At 48.9% G+C, this 23,556-nt stretch overlaps 1 long non-coding RNA gene across 1 annotated transcript; it reads right to left on the bottom strand.

The window, feature by feature from the left end:
- Positions 1-1,006: 1,006 nt before the first annotated feature.
- LOC121660323 lies at positions 1,007-23,337 on the bottom strand. Its single transcript, XR_006014600.1, has 4 exons — positions 20,346-23,337; positions 4,321-4,505; positions 2,969-3,148; positions 1,007-2,098 (listed from the first exon to the last, which is right to left on the bottom strand). It is a non-coding gene; the product is annotated as an uncharacterized LOC121660323 (long non-coding RNA).
- Between the last annotated feature and the right edge of the window lie 219 nt (positions 23,338-23,556).

Below are 23,556 nucleotides of genomic sequence, written 5' to 3'. Positions count from 1 at the left end.
ACCAGGAGCCATCGGGATGGCAGTGCCATGGCACGGGGGCTGTGTGCCAGCACGGAGAGCTTTAGTGAACGACCCTGCAACTCTCTTCTGACTCCCCTGGGTTTGCTTCAGGTGTTCCCAGTCTGAACCCTCTCAGCCTCGAGAAAGCTCATGAGGTCATTGATGTTGGGGCAAAGCAGTGTGCCTCCAGGCTGAGCAGCCTTTGTCCATCTGTCCTGGGGCGGGCAGGGCTCCGTGCTGCAAGGGTGGCATCTCAGCCGCCAGACACACAGTCTTGGCACGAGCAGGAAAACCTTTGGCTTTTCCCTGTCCTGCTCTCTAAGGCAGTGTGTGAAACTGAAGTTCTATCTCCTGGATCTTTTGTTGATACAAAAGTGAAAAAGTACCTAAAAACCATTGTCATCGTCGTAAAAGAGTAAGGACCCGCTGCTTTCAAAGCCAAACACCTTTACCTTGCTCCCACCTGGCCATTCCCTGGCAGAGCAACAGGGCAGCTCTGACCCTGATTTTCTGCTGAGAGCATTCAAAACTTACTGCAGTTGGATTTGGGCCTCTGCTGGCTGGGGATGAGCTGTCTCTGTTTGCTCTTGGCTAAAGTTTAGTATCTGTTGCAAAAAGTTGTATGTACAGAAAGGTGTGAAATGGAAAATTTTATAAATGTATGGAACAGATTAAAGAAAGCAGGACCTCTAAACAGCAAACCAGTGGTCATTCTCTTGCATAACAATCTCCCAGAACCCAGTAACAACCTGTGAGACAAGGTGTGAACTGCAACATTTCCTCCAGCTCTTGTGAAGTGTGAAAAGAGTGTACAAAGAAAAGTTGAGGACTTTCAGCTGATTCTACCAGAAAGCAGACAAAGAGGGACTTCAGGGGATGTTAAGAAATGCCCAGTTCTGCTCTGTGGTATCAATCCCTCACTTTCATATAAAACAGTAAGAAAAAACCACCAAGACCACAGTGTCATGGGATTCCTATGGAAAAAAGTCACAGGAGAAAGCAGAGCTTGTTGAGCATGAATATATTCACATGGCAGGTATCACAATATTTATATACTAATTTTTGAAAAGCTGGATTTATTATATTGCCCATTTATACCTGGTAGAACAAACAATTCCCTAAAAACAAAGAGAAAACCCAGAAAACCATGGGGGGGATGTGAGATGCATGGTGGCACACTAAGGGAATTAAGCATTTTTGCTGAGCAATTTCCTCATGAAAAGATTTAAAACCCTCTTGTCAGATGGCCATTGATTTTCATTATAAGAAGAATTAACCCTCCTTTGGCCATTTTAAATTACTAAATTGTTGTTGGATGTCTGTGGAGGACTCTCAGGCACCTTGGTGCACAGCTCTCAGCAGGGCTGGCCGCTCCGTGACCCCACTGTGTGCTGAACGGGGGCAATCGGGGTGGGAGCTGCTGGGGGACGGTGCCACGGAGGGGTCCCACTGCCCTGGAGGGTCTGGCCAGTCCCACGAGCAGGGACATGGGGATTGGACCCCTGCAGGTGCTGCACGGGGGCACCAGGACATGGTTTGGTGCTGCTGGTGGCAGCAGCAGCTGATGAGGAATCTGTGGGACTGCCCCGGCCCCTTCCCAAGGCTTTCACAAGGTAATGACGAGGAATTCCCAGTCTCATGAGCAAATAATTCACACACAGAAGCAACTAATTTATAATTTAAGCCACTTCATGTTTCTCAGAATTCGGTTTCTTTCAAGCAAGAGCTATGATGTAATTTGGGTGTCTGTCCGTGTGATTAGTTCAAACCTGCTGCCTCCATAGGGTTCCTAACCCAGCATAATGATTCCAGTTCTTTTTCTGTACCTACATTTTTCTAGAAATTTGATTTTCCTCAAATCTATAAGTAAACCTCAGGCACTGTGCGGGAAGCACAGTGGTGGGACACTGAGGTGAAGACACGGAGCAGGCAGTGACTCCTCCGTGTGTGTGGAAACCAGCTGGAGGGAGGCTGGGTCGGATGCGCCTCCCCACAGCTCCCGGCAGAATCGAGGAGTCCAGGCCTCTTATAGCTGTGGGTTGGCAAAGCAGGGGCTATTCCTCATGAAGCTGGTCTTCTTCATCCCTTCATGAACTGCCTGCATACAAAATATATAAAAATAGAAATATCCCAATGTAGTTAAGTGTAGGGAATGCCATAAATTTAGTCTGTACCCTGTAGGTTGCACAGCCACCGGCACTTTCACCCTTTTTACCCTGCCCTGAGGCTGGGATGGAGAAGGCCTAGAGGAACAGAACTTTTTAACTAAATTACACAAGGAGTAACAGTGTAACATTGCTGCAGAAAGGCTATTACCTAATCACCTAACATTAAAGAAATAGATTAACATGGTGTCTGTTCTCCCAGGACCATAGATATTTTTGTGGGATATGGCATTATAATAAAAATTCCCCAGACTTCTACTTAATCTAGAAAACTCATTAAATAGATTCAATACACTATGGAATTCTATATAGAAATATTATTGTTAAATGTGTACCATATTTCTCTGCCTTCTTTGCCCAATCATTTTCATCTCATAGCATATTTTTTCTCCTACAGTGTGAAGGAGATAGAAAGAAGACTCAGAACTGATGCAGACTCGGAACTTTAAAGACTAACAACCTGTGTGCTTTCATAAAATCACAGAATCACAGAATGGTTTGAGTTGGAAGCTCATCTCATTCCACCCTCCTGCCATGGGCAGAGACACCTTCCAGCAGGCCAGGTTGCTCCAAGCCCTGTCCAACCTGGCCTTTACTATGTGGGAAGGAAACAGGCCATAATTCGTAAATTATTTTATCATAAAAGATGAGCTCAGCATGAAGAGAAAATCAGGACTAAACCATAACCTGACGAGGTTTCGGATCCTCAGCCAAAGTTGTGTTACAAAAGACACACACCTCATCTGAGCTACAGCAACACAACTTTCCTGAGCCCAGAGCCATCAGCCTGTGGGAAATTTTACCTGGAGATGAGTTCTATGGCATGTCTGACCAGGGTGTGGGAGCATGGCCTGTCCACTCCACCACAGTATTTGGGGATCCTCTGTCAAACCAGGCTCTCCGTGTTCCTTGCAAGGCCCTCCACTGCACAGCAGCAGGTCAGTGGATGTGCAGGGAAGGTCCTGATCAGTAGCTTTGCTCATCTGGAAAATAGATGGAAACCTGTAAAGCTTTAACTTAAGAGCAGAAAGCAGAACTATGAGGACCACCTTGAGACTCTTGCAGAAATTCCTGCATGGTCTGAGGCTCATCATGAATCTCAGTGTTTTTGCAGTAGGTGCAGTTCTAAAGCCAAGCCTTGCTCACTTGGGTACTCTCATATCCCACATGGATGTTTAAATATTGCACACCAGAGGAAAATGCCTCATAGCATGTGTGATTTCTGCACCAGAAAGCAGTCAATCCCTCATGAACTGCAGTTAAGCACCATCAGGGAGCCAGTCCTGAAATGGTTATAGCCATACAGGGGCAACTCTTGAAATGATGCTCTGATTCCACTGGTGTTAAAATTACTGATGGAAACTTCCTTTTCAGAGCCTAAGGTGTTGTGGGATTCAGCTAACCGGAGGTATGTGTGTATCAGGAATGTTTTCAGGCTGTACTTCAAAGCATTGGGATCACTGAAATACCATAAGTGTTGTGAGTTCAGGTTGTGGAGGGGTTTTGGGGTTGTACCAAGGGAGAGCTTTTCTGAAGGAAAATAACATTGCCCTGCCAGGCAGAACCCTTGCTTTCAAGCAACATATGGAAGCAATAGCTTCAAAAATGCATTAGAATAAACTCTTCTGCTGCAGATAAACAATAGGGCACTGTATGGAGTGGCTGCATGCCTCTGTTGCTCACTTGGACACCACTTGTATTTAAAAATAAGCTGTTTGGTTTCTGTACCACTAGTGAAAGTAGAGAACGTTCTTGTTTCAGAGGAAATGGCTTCCCATGCAGAGCAGGGAGGGAGGCAGGGAGGGAGGCAGGGAGGGCGAGCAGCCAGAGGGGAGGAAGAGGGAGTTGAAGGCTGAGGCTCCTCCTTCCCAACTGAGTAATGGAAAAACAATGTAAGAATTCCAGCATCTGAATAAATATGTGCCCTATGACCTTAATCCCCTAGGAACCAAAACCATCCAGAGTCAGATAAAAATAGTAAACCCTTTACATTGGTGAGGGAAAACAGCACTGCTCACAGCTAATTAGCTAAATCCTGTTAATAGTGGAGAGCTGGGCCACGAGGAAGCAGGTCTTCCAGAGACGACTGAGCTGAAGGCACAACCAAGGATGAAGGCAAGGATGAAGCCGAGGATGTCGCTGAGGACACACTCACCTGCTGAACCGCATGGAACAGGGAACGGGAGGACCCGACCTGGCCAGGGCACTGTGCGAGCAACATGCCCTGAAGGAGACCCACCAGAGCGACCCCTGGTTGATGGCAGCTGCTGTTTTAGACCCAAAACCTCAGCTTGCAGACCTTGCTCGTGCTGGGAAACATAGCTGGGCAGCAAGGATCCCCTAAAAAAAAAAAACCAAAAGAGAGAATTACAGTGATCCTGAGAGCAAATGGCAATGAATTGTTCAGGTTCAGCTGTGCCACTTTATTTAAAGTACAACAGCTTCACAGTGAGCCAAAGATGAACTTTTATTCAGCCTATGGTGGAGACAATGGATTGCTTTGATCAGCATTCACAGCTGTTTGCTCTAGTCCTGAATACCTGTGTCATTAGTCAGCATGAGGTTTTCCTTACGATTCCTTATGTGCAAACATTAACACCAGGTGAGGGTTTTATTCACCCTACCCCTAATGCAAGGTTATCATTTGTGCACAGCCACGAGTCCTATGTCAATTAGATTTTCTATGTAATATCTTAGATTTTTCCAGCCAGAGAAAAACTCGTCAGAGGGCAGGAACCTCACTAGTGGGTTTCAATGGCTGCCATGCTTCACCTTCACCAGAGAGAGCTCTGGAGCTGACCCAAACGTGGAACGTTTGCTTCTCATGCAGTGGCTGCTCAGGTTCCTTTCAGCACTGCACCGCAGCCTCCCCTGGCTCTCGCCCCGTGTTCAAGCAGTCTCTGCTGTCTGTTCCCTCTGCAGCTGGTGCCCCAGATCTGCTCCTTTGTCACCCCCTGGACTGACTCCTCCGTGCCTCTGTTCCACATGTCCCTGCCATGCGAGGAGGCTGTGGGAAGCCTCTGGAGCTGGTGGGATGGCAGCACGTGTAGCATTAGTGCCAGCGAGCAGCATCTCCCTTTGCAGTGTGATTTTGGGTCCTTCAAAGCTGAGCTAAACCCAACCAACTGTCACAGCAATGTACTTGTGTTTCAGCAAGTGAGCATGAGAGGTGAGAATTGCTATCCTGTGGCAGCTCCTGGCCAGGTACACAGGTCAGGTACAGCACTTCCAGTTGGGACTTTCCATATGGTTATATTGGTAGGGAACAAGAGAATGTGCCAAAGCAAAAGCATCTCATACTGAGTGCCAACTCCTCTAAAGAGTTACCTTTTCTCCCTCTGTGTCTCCCACTCTGAGCAGGTTTAAGGTGCTGTTGCTGTCCCCAGGTGCTGTTGCTGTCCCCAGGTGCTGTTGCTGGGGGTCAGTTGTCAGACAAGTTGTGAAGCAAAGCCTGTGCCCCAGCTCCCAAGTCCAGCCTCAGCAAGCCCTGCAGTGAATGCTGACCACAGCTTTTTGGTGAGGTGGGACTGCAGCAGCAACTCCTTGCCAGCTCCTTCCACCTCAGAATGCTTCAAAGACTGCACCAGCAATAAAACTGACACACATAAACCCTTGTAAATGGCTTTCAGAAGTTTATTCGTCTCCTGAAGTAGGAACAGAGCTCATAACTTGCTCACAAAATGTCCACAGCTGAGCATGGGCAGCAGAGTAGCTCCCTCCAGCTCCCAGGGCTCAGGTGGAGGGACTGCCCAAAGAGGAAGAGGCAGAGGCAGGGATGCAGGCACCACTCTTTCCTTCCTTCTGCTCTAAGACATGAAAGCAGGAAACTTGGAACAAGAACTGGAGTAACTCCAAGGCAAGACACAGGTTATTTTCAGTGAATACTTCCTTATTCCCTGCTCTCCAGAAGCCATCCACAGAGACACCTCACCATGAGTTTATTTGCAAAGCTGTATTTCAATTCCTTTATGAACCTGTATTGTTTATTGCCCCTCTCATGGCTGAAACTGTTTGCAGTTTTAAAGAAACATCTGTATTTTTCTTTTTCAGTAGCTGTCAAGAGACAGATAACCAGATAAAAAATATTCTCATGATCCTGTTTCTACTTTTGCCAAGAAGCCTAGTAGAGGAAAGTGAATCTGAGAATAATATCCAATGCTTCGCTTCACGTGAAAATTCTGTAAGACATCGTATTTGTAGTCTACCTGGTGAGCTGGCATCAGTCTTCAACATGGACTGTAGTTCCTGTGTTACTCATGAGTGCCAGGGAGAAGTACAGGCATGGAGAAGACCTGGATGTGGTTAAGTGCAAAGTGCCTTTTTCTAAATCCAGCCTTTAACAGAGAAGTTGTTATAAGGACACAATTTCCTTAATTGTAAATGCAGACAATTATTTAGGAATAACTTTTCTCCAAACTCTGCCAGCTGGCTCCTGTGGGTTTGCTGAGGAGCACTGGGCTCCAGCCGGGCATGGCCAATGTGATTTCACTTCCCTTTCCAGGCAGTGGATGGACCCAGGACCTGCAGAGAATGGGAATCTTGGGCCCACCAGGGGTGTTTGGCTTCGGGAAGCTCAGCACTCACAACACTTTGGGAGCTCATCTCATCTTGGGGCCTGAGGGGTAAACAATGGGTGGGCATCTGCTGCCTTTCTTCCTACGTGTACAGAAGACTTTTTGGCCTTATTTTAACTAACTTGGTTTTCTTCCTTCAGGAGCTGTTTGAAATAAAGGAAGAGGTGTGAGCTGGAGACCACCTACTGGCTTCCATTCTACCCTTATGTAAGCCTTTTAAAAACAGTAATAGTCCCATTAAAGGGAATAGATTTGTATCAGGACAGAAACGTGGAGAGCAGCAAGAGACTTGGCTGCTGTGGGTATAGATTCATGAAAGTCATTTCAAGGCTCTCTGGGAGCATAATTAGAAACATGAAGTCCTGGGATGTCTTCCTTCCTTTTTAATCCAAAACTACTTTTAAGAGCTGCTGGCAGCTTGAAAAATGGTTATTAAAAGAGGAACAACTCCAGCCAGTTTGAGGGACAATCAGCCTGCAAAGTTTCTCTGCAAATTGTAGGGTTTGGAAAAAGATCAACTTATTCAATAGGGAACAGGACACAGGCTGATTCTGGAACAAAAAGGGATGTCAGAAAAGTGGAAGGAAAGTTGCCCTTTAATCTCCCACATGGTGTTTTAATTCAAGGTGAAAGATACCTTTGCTTTTTGGAGAAACACTACCTGCAGAATGTTCAGATGAAGGGAGGCTTTAAAAGGTCCCACGATCCCATAAGGGGTACATGAGAGAGTCTGGCAAAAGCTTGTTCCTGTTACATTATCTAGGGACAACAAATCAAGCATAGACATGAAATGTTAATTCATCCAAGATGTTATTTTCAAAGGCTTCTCTGCCATGTTAAATAATATTTCCCTTTGAGCAGAGCAATAGGTAAGGACAAAGCGGCTACTGGCCATGTGTTAAGTTGCTGGAGGGAGCTCAGGCAGCAGAGTCCTGGACACACTGGAAGCCAGGAGAAGGGATCCAAGATTGGTGGTATTCCATCTCTGAAACACAGCTTTCCCTTTCCCTTCTGCAGAACTTGCACAGTGATATATAAGTGGACATGACCTCCTTTTGGTGCCTACTCTAAGGGTAACACGTATTTTTTCTGCTTTCTGTCTTGAAAAGGTTATATTGATGTTTTAGAGAAAATCAGAGAATCCCGGAACTGTTTGGGTTGGAAGGGACCCTAAAGCCCATCCAGTGCCAGCCCTGCCATGGGCAGGGACACCTCCCACTGTCCCAGGCTGCTCCCAGCCCCAGTGTCCAGCCTGGCCTTGGGCACTGCCAGGGATCCAGGGGCAGCCCCAGCTGCTCTGGGCACCCTGTGCCAGGGCCTGCCCACCCTCACAGGGAAGCTGTAAATTGGAGGATTTTGGGGGGGGAGTGGGCCGAGTAGAGTGGAATGCCCTGTAGGTTTTCCATGACTCAAGGGGGTGAACAAAGGCTTTAAAAATTAAGTTTAATATTTTCCAAATGTTTGACAATGCACAATGTGTCACAGAGACGTGCAGCAGCATCAGGAGCAGAGCTGAGAGGCTTTGTAGTCTCTCCCTGGGCTGCAGACAAAATGTCAAGCTGTCCTTAGCCTGGATATGAAAAGGTTACACTGAATTAGGAAATCAGCACTGACTGAACGGCTTTTTCTCCCCCTTAAGTCTGACAAAATGTCAAGAACCTGTCCAGCCTGAAGCTCAAGGATGGGGGCCCAGGGCAGTCTCGGTCCTGGGGGTGCTGGAGGTGGGGCTGGGACCATGGGAGAGCTGGAAGAGCCTGGGGGGCCAGGGCTCTGGTAGGACACAGGGCTGGGATGTGGGCCCCTCTGTGCCTGGCAGGCCCCGGCTGCAGCAGAGCCAAGAGCTGAACAGGGACACCCTGGTGCCTGAGCTGGAGCTGCCTGCCTTCCTTGAGCAGCGGGTGGAAACCCCAGGCTTTGATGTCTGTCTCCAGCTGATAAAAAGGGCAGCATGACTGTAGGAAAGAGTTTGTCAGAGGGAAAAGCCAGAGGAAAAAGTGACTCATGACTTGGCACTGAGGAAGTACCATCCAAGACCAGTCACGGTGTGCCAATGTGAGCTCCTTTGCCTACCTGGGATGCACCACCAGGAAGCTGGGATAGTTCTTTCTCTCCAGGAAGGATATGACTGTGTGAAACATGGGCACACTGGAACATCTCCCAGTCTCAAGCATGTTACAGACTGTTACTGTTTGCTGTGGCTGTGGTGAGTCCAGCTGGGCTGTGATTCCAGGCATTAGTCCCAGCCTCTGGTCACCTGGACAGGGTGACACAGTGTTGTCTTTGTGACACTGTCTGATTCAGGGTGAGCACCAGACCATATTACTATGTGAACTCTAACAAAACACTTTTTCCAGGATGTACTAATACATCACAAAGCTGGTTAATGCCAGGAAACAGACACTGGATATACTGTCCCGAAGACGGAGTGTGAAGTGAGCCCCGCCTGCCAGCAGCCCCGTGTCCCTGGGGCAGCAGCAGCAGCAGGGGTCTGCAGAGGGTCCCAAACTGCTCCAGGGCTGGTTATGTCACAGTGTCCCCGCTCTTCAGTGCGGGCAGTCTGCAGTGCCAAATACTTGTAACTTCAGAGGATGGATATTCTTAGTATAACTATAATTTTTTTTTTTTTTACTTTTTCTATAATTGAGGTGAATTAAGTGTAATTGGAAGCATCTGCTCCGATTTTGGCACCCAATATAGCGTGGTATTCTGCATCTCCTGGAAGACACTCTCCTTCTTCAACTCCCACTAGATCCAGCTAAAAATAGTTAATCTAAATCACATTCTCTCGGGCAGAAGTGCTCTTCAGCCCCCAGGATTTGCCCCTCTGTGGTACCAGATTTCTTGTCCTGGCAGGAGCAGGGGGAAGGCTCCCAGGCCCCAAAGGGTGCAGGGGACAAGCCCCATTTTGGCACCAGTGTCTCACCTGGGGGGAGGTGGCAGTTGATGATTAGCAAAGCTGTGACACCAAGGAAAGGCACACGGCCCTGGCACAAGGCAGGGTGTGGCCCCAAGGAACCCCAACTCCTCCAGTGACACAGATTGCAGTGGCTGCAGCCAGGGCAGTGACTGGCTTGGGCCTGAAACTGCTTCACCTCCTGTGTAACAAAGGCCAGCTGGATCTGGTTTGGTCTTCCAGGCATTTCCCCTGTGAGAAGGAACCACCTCTCACGCCATGAGCATCAGCACAGGGCTATGTTCCCCCTGCCATGGACTGGGGAGTTCCTCTGGCCCAGTGCAACCGCAGTTGTGTTCCTCACAAGGGTAATAACATATTCTAGGGTTAGCTTTTTCCTCATTTTTGAGCTTAGCATAGGCTGAAGAAGCATGGAAAATTTCTGGAGAGAAAACAGAGGAAACTTGAATAAAAGGGTTTGCATAGATGTCTTGGCACAACTGCACAAAGTTGTGGGAGCGTTTGCTCTGTGACCAGCAGGCGTTTGTTTGAGGTCAGTGTGTTTTCCAGAGAGCAGCATTTTGGTGGGGAGAGCTCTCTTTGTGCCACTTTACCCAAAAATCATCCCCTGCCTGCAGGATCCCCCAGCCCCAGCTCTTGGCCGGGCTGTGCTTGGAGCCATGACCTGCACACACAGGGAGGGTGTGTCTGGCTGAACAGGAAAGGTCACAGGAACGTTTTCATGTGCCCAAATCTGTGCCTGTATTTAGTGCATGCATTTAAACACAAGTGCACGTTTCAGATTGGTTTCCAGTTCCCAGTTAATCCCCTGGTTCTCAGTATATAAAACTAAGCAATGCAGTGTGTTACACAAAATGATTCATTGAGCTTTATTTTGTCTAAAATTTACCATGATAGAATGAACACCTGTTAATATTACATGTAATTTTGCCTGTAGGCAAGGCTTAATCCTTTCCTGGGAAGGCTTACAACCCCAGAGCATGATTTTTGATTGAGTTCATATTCCCATGCAGGAGCTGTCACTATGACTGAGTCAGGATTGAGAGCACGTGGAGAATGAGATGAATAACCCAGTAAGTATGTTGCAGTTTCATTAGAACAACAACTGGAGATTCAGAAAACTCATTTAACCCTGGAAACTAAAAGCAGTGAAGCTCTGAAGCAAGCCAGGGTATTTACTCAGGTTTCTTGGTGTCCTCTCATGCTCATGCCAGTGGACCCTACTTGTGAGAAGTAGGATTCCCAAATGAATTCCTTTCAGAAAGTGCTTCAGGGTGTGAAGCAGTTAAAGCACAAATACTCAAGTAATGAAATGGCAGTGTCTGAAGACCTAAAAGATGATGATAGCCCAGATATTAAGGACATTTTTTATTTCCTAGTGGGAATGAGAGCTTCAACATTTTGTCTTTCTCACTCTGCTAAGCCTGAAGAAGTCAGGGGTGTGGGTGGGGAGCCTGAGGACCTGTGGAATCTTAGGGGCTGAGGGGACCTGGGGGACCACATGGGATCAAGGGGCTGCAGCTCTTTGCTGCCAGGCCATGGGCGTAGGAGCTGGAACTTATCCTCCCCCCGCCTCCCTCCTTCCCTCCCTCCATTCCTCTCCGCCACTCCAGGGAGCACAGGCAGTATTTCCTGCAGGCTGTATTTGGATATCAGAGGGGACAAGGGCTGGGAAACTCTAGTTAAGGCTTCTGAATCAACAGAGCAATGTGAGATGGGAGTGGTGTTATTTTAACATCTGCTCCCTGTGAGCAGCAGCAGTGCTCCCCATCACCCCACAACACTGTGCACCCCACAGCCCTGTGCTCCCCAGGCTGCCCTGGCCCTTGACACCTGCTGACCCCAGCCCCACACACTCAGACCCGATGTGCCTGTCAGGCATTCCAGGCTGTTCCCATCCCATGTTTGCTCTGGGAGTTTGGTTCTGTGGGGGCTGCAGCAGAAATGGTGCTCCAGGGACCCGCTCCCACCTTACAGGCCACCCTGGCCACCCTCACTCTCCTCTAGACAACCTCCCTTCCCTCTGTTCGCCTCCCCCAGAGGCTGCCCCAGTTGCCTGGTTCAGGTGTGGGCAAAGCTGCTGGACATTCCTCTTGCTCCCACACCACCATGGGCACACACTTCTGTGAGCACCTGCATCCAGGCTCTGCTTCCCAGCTCCTGGGACAGCTACCATAGGGGCAGAGAGGTGCAGAGTGGCCTTCCCTACTCCTCTGCTCTGGGACAAGGACATGTGCCCTCTGGGACACACTGGGCTGTGCCACGAGCTTTTTGTGTGCCCTTGGAGGAGCTCAGAGGACTCTCCTCCTGCCCCCAGCAGCAATGTGTGTGGGGTATGTGCTTGGGGTATGAGCCACATGAAGCCACATTCACCCCAAATGTGCAAGCACAGCTCAGGGGGTGGCAGTTTTACAGAATGATTTCTTGTGATCCTGGCTCTGCCCGGCTTTGCCCATGGTAACTGGACCTGCCAGCAGCTCCAGGACTGCAAAGGGGGAGAAGTTTGATGATGTTCCTGCCCCTCAAACCCCCCCTGAACTTGCTGTGGAGGTCAGCAAGTGTTCCTGCCCACACAGACAGGGCTCCCTCTCAACTCACATCCATCTTGTGTTCATGAGGGCTATAAATACATCTTGCATTCTATACAAATCAGGCGTGCACTGAAAATATTTATACATTGCATCCACTCACACAGTCCTCTGGATTCCAGCCCTGACAACAGCAAAAGCTATCATTACTCCATAGCGTGGAGGGGAGAAAATTCTAGTGTGGAAGCAGTTTATCTTTTAGGGAGTTTGAGGAAATTTCAGTTGTGCACAGAGTGCAGCCCTGGCAGCTGAACTGGGCCCTTTAAGGAAATGTCCTCCAAAAGAAGGCAAGGTTTATTGGGTTTTGTGCTGTTGCACTTTTAGACTGTTCAAAACTCTCCCAGGAATCCTTTTAATATTCCCATAAAATTGAAATATGAGTTATGCAATTATAATTAGAGCACCATACTCCTGATAACATTCACTTCAAGTCTTTAAGCTGTTTACTTCCTAACTTGTACGTAGAAGGAATCTTAAAACCCCCAAACGAACAGTTCCCCTCTCCCCTGTTATAGCACAGACCAAAACAAACAGCCAACTGCTCCAAACTTATTAAATCAGTTTTCACGAGAGCTGTTTCCATAGAGCTGCTGCTGCCGTAACCAGGACTGGGTAGGAGGGCTCAGCATGGGGCTTTTCCAGCATTGTGTCAGTGGCACCCCTGAGGCAAGAGGAGCTGAGAGCCATAAGGACATGTCACATTATCTTTTCTTTCTGTAAAAGCAGGACGCATGAAATCTGGCAAGGGCTGGATGCAAGTCCCCTTATATATGAGCTGCCTTCCCTGGGTAAGTCACAAATAGCTTATAAATTAAAAACCTACCCCCCATCCCCAGATCAGCAAAGACCTGGGTGGTTTTTGGTCTCTTCCACAAGGAACAAGCAGCAGAACAAGAGAGAAACCCCTGAAGTTGCACCAGGGGAGGTTTAGGTTGCATATTAGGGAAAATTCCTGTCTGGAAATGTCTGTCCAACCCAAGCACAGGCTGTACAGGGAAGTGGTGGAGTCCCTATTCCTGGGGGGATTTAAAAGCCATGTGGATGTGGCACATGGGGACATAGCTTAGTGGTGTCCTTGGCAGTGCTGGTTGGAACAGTTGGACTCGACGATCTTAGAGAGTTTTTTCAGATTAAATGACCTCATTGCACCTCATTGACCCTTCTGGGGCTCATGGCCTCATCATGTAGGGGCTGGTGGCTCCTTGAAAGAGGGATTTGTGGCACTGAGTCCTGTTACGTCTCAGGTAGCTCAGTGAAAGACAAGAGATTAATGCCTAGGCAGTCTGTTCTCTTCCACTCCAGTTTCATTTTGAAAGTAGAAGTTACACAGTTTAAGCCATTTGTGCTGTGGTTTGATAGCTGTTAGAACCCAATAAAAGCATTACCAAGTAATTTCCCTTTTGCTTCCCTTTGATTTTAGCACTCTTGGGCCTAGTGCTGCCACCTTTAATTGTCAGGCAGCAATATCTGTGGTGTAATCCACAGAATTTCAATTCTGCAGACTACTGGGGAGCACAGATTTTATTTTATTCTAGAGGAGTTCACATATGTGAACAGCAAAGAGATGATGGCACTGAATATGATGAGCCCTTTGGACACCATCTCAAAATTTCGGTATCTCACGCGTTCGGAGCAGTTTTAGCCCAGCCCCGCGCTGGGGCAGCTGCCGTCCCTCTGCAGGGCCGTGCCGGGCCCACGCACCCTCCAGGGCAGGCGGCTTTGCCCCAGCTGCGCCCTGCCCCGTTCCCTCCCTGCCCTGCCCGTCCGCTCCGCACCGCAGACCCGCTGTCCCCAGCCTGTGTCCCGCCGTCCCCAGCCTGTGTCCTCCTGTCCCCAGCCTGTGTCCCTCCTGTCCCCAGCCTGTGTCCTCCTGTCCCCAGCCTGTGTCCCCCCTGTCCCCAGCCTGTGTCCTCCTGTCCCCAGGCTGTCCCCGCTGTCCCCAGCCTGTGTCCCGCTCTCTCCAGCCTGTGTCCCGCTGTCCCCAGCCTGTCCCCGCTGTCCCCAGCCTGTGTCCCGCTCTCCCCAGCCTGTGTCCCGCTGTCCCCAGCCTGACCCCGCTGTCCCCAGCCCGTGTCCCGCTGTCCCCAGGCTGCCCCCGCTGTCCCCAGGCTGCCCCCGCTGTCCCCAGGCTGTGTCCCGCTGTCCCCAGGCTGTGTCCCCGCTGTCCCCAGGCTGTGCCCCGCTGTCCCCAGGGTCTGTCCCCGCTGTCCCCGCTGTCCCCAGGCTCTGTCCCCGCTGTCCCCCCGCAGCTGCCCGGGTCCCCCGTGAGCCGCCGTGCCCGCGCCTCCCCGGTGGCTGCCAGGGGGACCCGGGGCTGCGGGGAGGGGCCGTGAGTCAGGCGAGAAGAAGCTGTACGTGCTGCGAGGGCAAGCAGGGCTGTTGGGAAGGAATGCCTGTGCCCTTGCAGGCGCGGGAGAGGGTGCTGGCAGCCGGGCGAGAGGCTGGCACGGGCAGAGCAGCCCTCGCTGGGGCACGTCCCGTTACTGCATCCCGCAGCGAGGCACTGTGCATCCTCCGGGCTCTGCCTGGGAGCTCAGCGCTGCCCGCAAAACGAAGCCTCCCTCCCCTCCCCTTGCGCCCATCGGGCGGAACGGGACAGGAGCTGTCCCTTGCCCCGAAACTCTGAGTTTGGTGCCCCAAACTCAGTCCAACTCCCCCTCTGCAGAGGATCCCGTGCTCCACTATCCATCCTCAGAGCACCCTGGCCAACAGTTCAATTGTGATTTTAAAGTTAAAACGATCAATTGCCCTAATTACACTGAGGTTTAAAAATAATGTTTATCCCAAATACTTCTGTCCTCACTTCACACATCCTCAGAAGTCTTGAACATATCTTTGCCAATAGCTGCAATATTCAATAAAACAACCCCTCAAATGTAAACAGAATATGGGACAATATAACCAGCAGAGCTCCAAAGCCCGCTGTAGCCAAACTGGGATTGAGCTGTAGCCCTCATTCCAGCCCCCATCTCCTACCCTTCTCCAGCCAGCCAGGCACAGCAGATAAATGTGTTCTTAACCTTTGCAAGGGAAGTGGGAGCTCTGGGACTGGTATTTGCACTTCAAAGGTGGAACCAATGCCATCCTCAGAGGACAGAATAGAGGAGCAGTGTGACAATTTGGCACAGAAATGCTTTTGAAATCATGCAATATCAAATGAAATGATGGTTAACATTCTGTGAGCTTGCGCAAAGCTGAGCAGTATTATTCTCAGTGATATTATTAAACCGCAGCATGTGTCACCCAAAGCTAACAAAGTCCTGCTCCAAATACTTCAGAAGAGTGAGGCAGATTTCAACTGGCTGCAGAGAGCAAGTGGAGCCCCAGCCGAGGTCACAGGACACGCCAACAGTGCCATCACCATCACACTGAAACCCAGGCAGGGTCACAAGGAGCACCCACAGCTGCACCCTTGGTGTGACGGCAGCGAAACCTGGGCTTGTGTTGTTGGGACAGAGCTCAGGCACAGGATTTCTCCCCAGCCGGTGCTGCCACTCCCAAGGCACTCCCAAATGGATAAATCCCAGACATGGCCTTGTCAGAGAGGATGTGGGGGGCTGGTACCAAGTCTCTGTGGATTAGTGCAGATTGTCATAGTGGCTGCTGCATGAGCTGTTGGCAAAGCCCTCCTCCAGCCACTCCCTGTGCCTGTAGGTGCTGGGGAGCCCCTCTCCAACAGGCCAATTTTAGATGGTGAAGAGTTGTGCACAGCCCAACATGTGGCAGTGTGGCCGATGCCACACAGCTGCTGTGGCCTGAGGGGGATCACAGGATGGCTGTGCCTGTGGGACCAAGGGATGGAAGGGCTTCATCAGCCACCCCCTGTCAGAAAAAGGACCACCCTGCTGCTCTTCCTAGGGTTGACGGGTTGGCTTTCAGTGCAGAACCAATTTCCTGAAGAACCCAAAAAAGGAGACTGACAGTTGACATTAAAATCTAGTAAAGTTAGAAAAGCAAGGGGACAGACAGTTTAACAAGGAGCCATTTCTGGTGGTTACTAGATAAGATTTAAAAAAATTGTTTCATCCTGACTTGACCTAAATGGAGTGGAAAATTACCATGACTACATTTATCTGAAATCATAAAGTGTGTTCTGATTAGAGCATGATAAAAAGGATGGTATAAATTGATCCAAAGATAAAGAAAGGGCAGGGGAAATGAGATTAAGAAAAGAAACAGACACTAAAAAGGCAGGATAATACAGCAAGTCTCTGAAGCTCTATTAAAAATAGCTGTAGGAACTGGAACATAAATAGTTTGGTGCTTCACTTTCTGCTCATTGGGCTGTGGCCCAGCTGCTGTACTGGGGAGCCCAAGTTATCACCTCGTTAATCCCAAGGCCTTCAGCAGACTGCAAAACGAGAAGCAGGTCTAGACCAGGCAGTCGTCTTGCCCAAGGACTGAGCCTGGGCTGGAGAGCACTGTCTGTCCATCTGTCTGCTGGAGTGGTGTCCATCTGTCTGGAGCAGTGTCCATCTGTCCATTCAGAGCGGTGTCCACTGCACCAGTGCCTGGGGTCCCTCCTGGCTGTGCTCCTGCCTCCTCTCCTCAGTGAAACCTGCAGCTGGTGAATATGCTTCGGTCCCTATCAAATTACATGGAAATTGGTCAAAAGACTAGAAAACTGCTGCAGTGGGTCTGGAAAACAAACCAAGCCTAGAAGAGCCTTTGGCTGAACTTCCCTTCCTAGAGAGGCGGCACTTGCCTCCGGCAGAAACCTTCGTGGTTACGGAAGCAAATTTATCTCTGATAAAAGTTGTGTTTCAATTTCCTAGAAACAAGCAAAAAAATGTGAAATAAACAAATATTGGTTTCCCCCCTGCCTGGCTGCGTAACTGGCTGTCTGGGGACTTGGTGTGTGCACCACTGCCACGACACCGACCAGGGAGGAAACCAGCAGCCGCAAGGCCACAGGAGGCTGGTGAGAACATGAGCAGAGCCTGTGCTAGAGGGGCTCTGTGGCCTGGCGGGCTGGGGGCACAGCCTGGCCCTCACCTCGCTGCAATGCACCCTGAGAGAGCCCCTGAACTCTGCCCTACACCTCAGCACCTGGGGGTCCCACCGTGAGCAGAAGTGTGAGCTGAGATCAGCAATGTGCTCCATGAACCAGCTGCCCCCGCACTCTGAGGTGCCCAGCCCAGCCGAGGAACAAGGCCCTGAGACTGGCAGTCAGTTGTCCTGAGATCATCTCTCTCACAAAACCCATCCTTGACAGTCCAGAAATGCTGCTGCTGGTGCTGCTGCTCGGTACCTGTGGATTAGGAATGGATGAAGGCTGACACTACCTTCCTTTTTCAGCTGTTTTTTTCTCTTCTACCTAATGACTGGAACGTCCAGCCTCTCTCTCTGCAGAACAGGAAAGCAGTTTATTTACCTAATCCCCGATGAGTCTGATCTCAGTCAGTTTTTTCTGAGTGCAGCACTGAAATCCCTAGCATCCTGTGCCCATGTGACCCCCCAGCAAAGAGCTGTCTCCTGGACCTTCCCTGGATAGCCAAGCATGGCTGGTTCACAGCAAAAAGCCTGTTTGGAAAGCTGTCTCTCTTTCTATTTGGTGTAAACTTCCTTTTCCACTCTCTGTTTATGTTAACATAGACAAATGTAAATCTTCCACCAGATTTTCTTCAAGGAGAAAGTCAAGGCAGAGAGTTAGAGGAAGCCCCATTCCCACCATGCCATTCAGATGGTGTCAGCAAAGAGAGGCTGCTGGTGTTCCCTCCATGGCCCTGCGTGGTGGCTCCAGCATCACAGACAGACACTTTCCTACAGAACTCCAGGAACAACTCGGGGTTTTCCTTCTGTGCAAGAGACATCCTGGTATCCACGTCTGTTCTTGCCATCCTTGCCAGTGCCACAAGTCCATGGCAACATTATAGTTCTCTCACTGGCGAGCTTTCTGCAGTGTCATTAACCAGTCGCAGATAATTTAATATCCCTAGATCTGTTTTAATTAATGTCCAGCTACTCAGCTGTTCCAAAGGGTGTCTGTGCTTTCCCCTCTCCAGCTGTGAATATTCCATCCTTGAAAACAGGACTGACACAGCTGATGGGGAGGGATGATGAGGGGGTTGGAGGCCAGTGCCAGAGCTGAGGTGACAGCTCTGTGCCGTCATCAGCTTCTTCCTGCCTTGTTCTCCTCTGAGATCTCCGGCAGAAGGGTTTGGAAATGATGTTTTGAGTGCTGGGTGATGTCCCTGGGGACTATCAGCCCTCTGCTTCCAGAGCCGGGTGGGATTCTCTTTTTTTGCTGGATTTAGGAGGATACAGGATGAGGGCTCACTTACTCCTTACACAGGTGCCAACTAAACAAACAAGGCAGGTAGTTTGTGTTGCTGTGGGAGCAAATTTGTCTTTGCTGATCAGTAGCAGAAAGAAACCTGGGAAGATGGCAATAAATCTGAGTCTGGGTCCTAAGTTCAATGTGATGAAAAAGAGCTCTGTGCCATGCCTGGGAGGTGATCCCAGGCAGGAAGAGGGTGCCCAGCTCCCAGCAGCTTGGCAAAGGAATCAGCCCTTGCTGGGGAAACTCACTCTTTTGGGAACTAGTGGATCCAAAACCAATAGAGATGGCAAAAACAACTTCCAGCTATTCTCTGCTCTCATCTATGCTGAAGTCTATTTTCATTCATGTGAGTCTGCCATTGCTGCCATGGTGACCAACTTAGAAATTAATTATATAAAGACGTTAACAACATATTTAAATAGGAACATTCAACCTACGGTTCTGGCAAAAAGACCCACGTATTCCTAGATTGTGCCCCTCCCACCTTTCCCCTGAGTCCTTAGATATGCCATTTATTTCCCGCACTTACCTCTATGCTGATGTTAACAAATACAACTAGTCTTCTGCTTTTTTTTTTATTCTGGCTTATATAAACCAGATATTCTTTAAACAATTCTGGCTCTGTCCAAAGCCCAGGTTGCTGTGAGCACCAATGCCATCCTCATGTACTGCATGAGGTTTGGGGTTTGAAATACTGGCTTCAGACAAAGGAGGCCCCAGAGAGGTGCCCGGCAGAGCACGGGCCCGCTGTGATGCACACTGGGCTCCTGCCTTTGTTTCTTTGGGGTTTTCCCTAGAGACAGGTCAAGAAATGTACCACTGGAACCAAAAGCTCGTCCATGGCTGTGGCAGGGAAGGAAACTTTGCAGAGACTGCCTTGCTCCTCAGCCAAGTGGTCAGCCCCCTTTCCCAGAGGGGAGGCAGCAGTTCAGCCTTGCCTGTTCTCCTCTTGCAACTGTTCTCTGAGCAATGAGGCTTTTCAGCCCCTGAGGAGTCACCTCCACACCTGCTGTGACCAAGCTCTGTTGCTTTCCCTTGTCTCCCCTTCCCAGGTAGGCTTTCATCTGTGTCTAATGGTACTTTCTGTGCCCTTCCATCACACACAGCCTTTGATGTTGGTGCTGTCATGGAGATTATTTTTGTGCTCCTTTCTGTAACTGCTTTACCATTGACTCATGCTGTTTCTTTTTCCTGTTTGTTTTTTAAATACACGAACATATATCTACCCTTACCACATTCCTTTCTGTTCATCTTTGTGTTCTCTCAGGAGGTGGGGACAAGCAAGAGGGGAGTGAACTGCACCTGAGTGTCAGGGAATCTGGCCTTTCAGAGCATCCAGTGACGAGAATGCAAACCAAGCTGTGCTGCAGTGAACGTGTGCCTGTTGGCAGGGATTTGCAGAGGGAAGGACTCACCCCTGGGCTGCAGGCCTGAGCTTTCCCACTGTACGAGCTCATTTGTTTTGGCACTCTCAGGGCTGGTTTACATGCCTCTGCATCCAGCCGCTGCTCAGCTGCTGTAGTATTTTCCTTCAAAGAGCTACTGGGAATGAGGCCTAAAAAAACTTTGTAGAGATGCCTGCACTAGTTCTGCTGAAAGGGATGCTGAACAGAGTGGTGTGACAGACGCCTTTCCCCAAAGATGTGTTGGTGATTGGTAGAACCATGGCTGATGTCTGGGTCCTGCAGCTCTGTCAGAGACAACCAGCCCTCCCACGATTTGTTGTTCAGGGACTGATTTTCAGAGTTATCAGCCTGTGGAAACAGGAAATAACAAAAGAAGCAAACAAAAACCAGTATCAAGAGGACTCAATATACTTACAGGAAGAAGGTGACATCTCCATAGATGGAGTTTGCTGGATCAGCTGAGATGGTGCCTGCTGTATTTCACACACAGAAAGCGCTTTCCAAGAGATGTGCTAAAACTGCTGGAAGGTAGCAAATTCTCACAGACATTTATTCACAGCTACCTGTGTAAAGGTTTAATCTGCTCTTCCAACACAGCCTTCCTGGGAGAGGAACATAGTGAATGGAGGGAAACTGTAAAGCCTGCAAGGAGAAAATGAGGGTGAAAGAGAGCAGAAAAAATGCAGCTCAAATTAGCACCTAATCAGGATTACCAGGAGAGTTTACTGGGTTTCTGAAGATCAGTGCACCATCACCTTTCAGATGGATGCCATCCCAGGTGCTGTTCTGTACTCACAAGAGCAAATGGTTCACCTCTCAAATCACTAATGTGTCTCCATTAGGAGGGCTCCTTTAATGATCAGCCAATTCGAGAAAGAGCAAGGCCTAATCCCGGCTCATCAGAAGGGTTTTACATTGGCTGAAGCGGTAGGAAGAGAGGCCTGATGTAGGTGACAGGAGGAAGCATCAATCTTGTCCCTTTGGAGCAGAGATCCTGTGAGGATGGGGAGCACAGAGTGACTGTAAGGGTTGAGTGCAAGCATCTTTTCAGCTCTTTGGTGAGAAACAGTTGGATCCCCAAGATGGCAAGTGTTTGATGGACAGAAAGATCGAGGCTCAGCAAGCCAAACCCATCCTTCCTGATTTGGTGGCTTTAGGGAACATATAAAACAGGAAGAGGGTAAAATGAATGTACAAAAGGTGAGCACAGAGCAGCATCAAAGAAATAAGAACTATTGACCTGAATAAATAAAAGCCTGAAACTCAACTCAGCTCAAGGCCAGTTCTTGGACTTCCTGGCGGAGGTGGATATTCAAAGTCCACTGAGGACTGAGGAGGGGGAGTGTCCCCAGTCTGTCACGGTGGTGTGTCATGCTGGAACCCTGTTGGGTGGGTGCCACTGGCAGGGCAGGGTCTGCCCCTGGACTCCACGGTGGTGGCAAATGTCAGAAATATATCCCCATCTACTTTCCCAATGCCTTGAGTCATCACAGGAGGGGTGCTGCTGTCTGCATCCCAAGCCATGGTCCCAAGCCTGGGGAGAGCTCGCCCTGGGAAAAACATTGTCCCTCTGTGGAGGGAGCAGAACAGCTCGCACAGCAGACAGAAAACCTCTGGCGAGACAGAGCAGGGATACTGAGAACAGGTTATGACAGATGATACCAGACAGCTGCTTAGCTCTGCATTTAAGACAAGGCTGTGGGCAAATCCACGTTCCTTCAGAGCCGAGCATGTCGGCAGCTGCAGGGAGACGGGTGAGCACCAGGCTGGCATTGCCCATGGCACGTGAGCAGGACTGGGACCATGTCCTCCTGCCTCTGTGGCCATCCTGGCCAGGACTTCTTGCCCTCAGCTGGGACCAAAAATGGATCTCAAGTGTTTCATTTGCAAACCTTTAACAAAGATCACTCTGATATGCAAATAGGAGAATGGCAAAACAATACGTGACAGCCAGCTTGCTCCTCTTCTTTGGAAAACTCAGATGTTTTCTTGTCACAAAGCTGCTCATTCTTCCTCTTAACATAAACATCATAATGAGAATAAAATGGTTCTCTTTTACAAAATGCTGTGTGCCGGTGGTTAAGCAAAATTAGCATTTTGTAAAGCAAATGAAGGAGAAAGGCAGCTCTCTGACAAATTCTGTGAGCAAAGAGATGGTTGTTTTATGTTCTGAACAAATTAATTTCACTTTTCTTGGATGTTGACCCACATGCAAAGCTGTGTCCTGGTTCACTCAGAAGGGAAATGGTTAAGAAAGTGAGCAAGTGTCCCACCCCTCCCCAATCCGCCCTCCAGTGTGTGAGCCCAGAGACAAGGGATGTTTTAGTAATGCTCAAACCTTGTGCCATCATACAGCTTCACAAAGGGCAGATAAACATCCTGTGCTTGTCTGTACAGTTACCTCTGAACAACCTGGGCTGGTGGAAGGTGTCCCTGCCCACGGCAGGGAGGGGAATGAGACGAGCTTTAAGGAAAAACCCTTCAAACCCAAATTCTGAGAATCCGTGATTCTATAAATCATTAACCACAAATAAACTACAATATATTGTGTGCTATCACTCATGTCAACAGTCTGACTGATTTTAGTGGGACTGTCAGGATAGCCAAAGTTTGTCAGTGCCAATTTTAGCTTCAGAATAGGAACTGTGGATGTTAGAGTTAAAAGCAAGTTACTGCCAGTATCTCCAGCCAGCTGATGTTCAGAATAACAGCATTTAATTTTTTCTAAATTTCAGAATTTACTGTTCTTTTTTAACCACAGGAAGCCTCAAGGAATTCAGCTGGACAAAAAAAATCAAATGTTTTTCTGCACCAATATAAGCACAGAGATAAATGGCAGTGTGTTGCCAAGAATTTACGAAAGAGGTGGTCTGCTTTTTGTAAGGCATCACTGTCATTCACAGGTAACTCGTGGATACAGGTACCAAAATCCAGAGATTAATCTCACATCCAGTGCTCTTCCCAAGAGTCCTGTGTGGCCTGCAGAGCCCTGATCCACGCTTGGTGCTGCAGCTCTGTTCCCACAGGCTGGCTTTGGCTCTCTCAGGGCTCAGGCACATCCCCTGTGGCAGTGGTGTCCCCTTGCCAGCAGCACCCACACAGCTGCTTCTGGGGTGGGAAAGACCATGGGGCAGGCTGGGGACCAGCACAGGATGTAATCATCATCATCATCACCTGGCACGTTTTCAAGGAAGTACCATTTCACCAAAATGTGGCATTCAAAGTGAAAATATTTCACTGAGACTTGCTTCTTCAAAGAATATTTCACATGTGGGATATTTGATCTGAAGCACTCTCTTTAGAGAGAGATGGGAATATCCAAGAGTAAAACCTGAGTTTTCAAGAGGTTTTTTATTTGTTTTTGTTGCTGTTTTATTTGGTTTTGTTTTCCTTTAAATAAAATTCCACTTTCATGGAAATGTAAAGTTTGTGTCACCTCTCAGCAAAGGCAAATATTCATATTAGTTGTGTCCAAGAAACAAAATGGAACTGCTCTGTTTGGTAAAAGTCAGGAAACAAAATAAATTGAAATTATTGTCCTCTCTTGCTGGAGATTTTTTCTTTTAAATTGGAAAAGTGCCTATACCGTAGGCCCTGAGCAGCAGTAAGGAACCTCCTGTTGAGAT

This window comes from Corvus kubaryi, unplaced genomic scaffold, assembly GCF_017639235.1.
Source record: "Corvus kubaryi isolate FWS band 111438036 unplaced genomic scaffold, C.kubaryi_AGA036_p1.0 138, whole genome shotgun sequence".
Lineage (NCBI taxonomy): Eukaryota > Metazoa > Chordata > Aves > Passeriformes > Corvidae > Corvus > Corvus kubaryi.
Note: the sequence above shows the minus strand (reverse complement) of the source record. Positions and strands in the feature narration are given on the sequence as shown.